At 34.3% G+C, this 2,500-nt stretch overlaps 1 protein-coding gene across 1 annotated transcript in view; it reads left to right on the top strand.

Annotated features, from left to right (window-relative positions):
- Positions 1–2,500, top strand: part of LOC138865866 (uncharacterized) — an 11,577-nt gene that overhangs the window by 5,211 nt on the left and 3,866 nt on the right. The window lies entirely within an intron of this gene.

Consider the following 2,500-nt stretch of genomic DNA (forward strand, 5'->3'; position numbering starts at 1 on the left):
ATAAATGTATAAAAGAATAGATAAAATATTAATGGACACGTAAAAGCAATTAATATTAGATATAATAATACCAGTGTATTGATTTTCCTGCTGTATATAGGAGGATAGCGGTAAAGTTGCAAATTGAAGTGAAAAGCGAGATATGGCAACTGTTCGGGTGTTGCTAGATTATTATTTTCGTTATTTTACTTTCTCTCCCAGAGAGAGAGATAGATTGAAAGAGAGAGAGAGAGAGAGAGAGAGAGAGAGAGAGAGAGAGAGAGGGAGAGAGAGAGAGAGAGAGAGAGAGAGAGAGAGAGAGAGAGAGAGAGAGAGGAGGGAGGAAGAGAGAGAGAGAGAGAGAGAGAGAGAGAGAGAGAGAGAGAGAGAGAGAGAGAGAGAGAGAGAGACAGGGAAAGAAAGAGAAAGAGAGGGAGAGAGAGAGAGAGAGGGAGAAAGAGAGAGAATGATATTCTTTCGGCTATGACATATATGTCATGAATATATGTAATATTTAGTAATATTTGTATCATTCTTACGTTAATATTCTTGAAATGAATCCAATTGTAGTCTCTGATCTCTTAAACATTATCAAACTATCATTCTTACTTTTACTTACTATGAATTCTATTAAAATAAAATTAATTATATCGTCTGATTTTAGTAAATACATATTTGCAGGATTAAGAATTTATATTAATTACGTTAATTCATTACGATACAAAAAAAAGACGATAATAACAGTAACACGTACATGATAATTATGTTAAGAAAGAGAAGAAATAAAACAATGATAAAAGTAGAAATACAAAAAAATTATCCGTATTTAACTTAATTTATACTATGTCCCCTTTTATTTCTTATTATATAAATGGAAAAATGGAATAATAGTCAAAACGGTAACAATAACACTAATGAGGATAGTGAGAGAGAGAGAGAGAGAGAGAGAGAGAGAGAAGAGACAGCGAGAGAGAGAGAAGAGACAGCGAGAGAGAGAGAGAGAGAGAGAGAGAGAGAGAGAGAGGGAGAGAGAGAGAGAGAGAGAGAGATTCGGAAAAGAAAATGACTGTAATGATAATGGTGATTATGGTAATGTAATTATTAAGCTGTGGTAATGATAAAGATGATAATGGGAATATTGGTAATAATAGAATTAGAAATAAGATTAATAGTGCTAATAACAGTGGTAATAATAGGTGTGATAATATTTATGGCAATAAGCATGATAATATTTATAATGATAATGATGATAATAATGATTAAAGTGATAATGATGATAATAATGATAAAAGTGATAATGATGATTAAAATGAGAATGATGATAATAATGATTAAAATGAGAATGATGATAATGATAAAAATGATAATGATGATAATAATGATTAAAGTCATAGTAATGATAATGATGATAATAATGATTAAAGTCGTAGTAATGATAATGATGATAATAATGATTAAAATGAGAATGATGATAATAATGATTAAAGTGATAATGATGATAATGATAAAAATGATAATGATGATAATAATGATTAAAGTGATAATGATGATAATAATGATAAAAATGATAATGGTGATAATAATGATAAAAATGATAATGATGATAATAATGATAAAAATGATAATGATGATAATAATGATAAAAATGATAATGATGATAATAGAAGTAATGATGATACTCCTACCACTAATAATCATAATGATGCTGATAATCAAGAGCATGGAATCAAGATAATAATAATAATAATAATGATAATGATAATCATACCAGAATAACTTGATACAAACTTCACCTTCTCTTGACATTTTTCAAATATTCATTAAAAAAAAATGAATAAATAAATTAATTAATAAATCGAAATCTGACCTCAGATGAAGGTCAGGAAGTGGGATTGCCAAAACAGGTCGGATTTTACGGTGTCTGAGTTGCCTCGGTATAACGGACACTTTTATCACTGTAATTTACCGACCATCTCCTTAGCTTTTCTCTGTCCGGAGAGAGAGAGAGAGAGGGAGAAGGAGAGAGAGAGAGAGAGGGAGAGAGGAGAGAGAGAGAGAGAGAGAGAGAGAGAGAGAGAGAGAGAGAGAGAGAGAGAGAGAGAGAGAGAGAGAGAGAGAGAGAGAGAGAGAGAGAGAGAGAGAGAGAGAGAGAGAGAGAGAGAGAGAGAGAGAGAGAGAGAGAGAGAGAGAGAGAGAGAGAGAGAGAGAGAGAGAGAGAGAGAGAGAGAGAGGGAGGGAGGGAGGGAGGGAGAAGGAGAGGAGAGAGAGGGAGAAGGAGAGAGAGAGAGAGAAGGAGAGAGAGAGAGAGAGGGAGAGAGGAGAGAGAGAGAGAAGAGAGACAGCGAGAGAGAGAGAGAGAGAGAGGAGAAGGAGAGAGAGAGAGAGAGAGAGAAGGAGAGAGAGGAGAGAGAGAGAGAGAGAGAGAGCGAGAGAGAGAGAGAGAGAGAGAGAGAGAGAGAGAGAGAGAGAGAGAGAGAGAGAGAGAGAGGAGAAGGAGAGAGAGAGAGGGAGAGAGGAGAGA

This window comes from Penaeus vannamei, chromosome 22, assembly GCF_042767895.1.
Source record: "Penaeus vannamei isolate JL-2024 chromosome 22, ASM4276789v1, whole genome shotgun sequence".
Taxonomy (NCBI): Eukaryota; Metazoa; Arthropoda; class Malacostraca; order Decapoda; family Penaeidae; genus Penaeus; species Penaeus vannamei.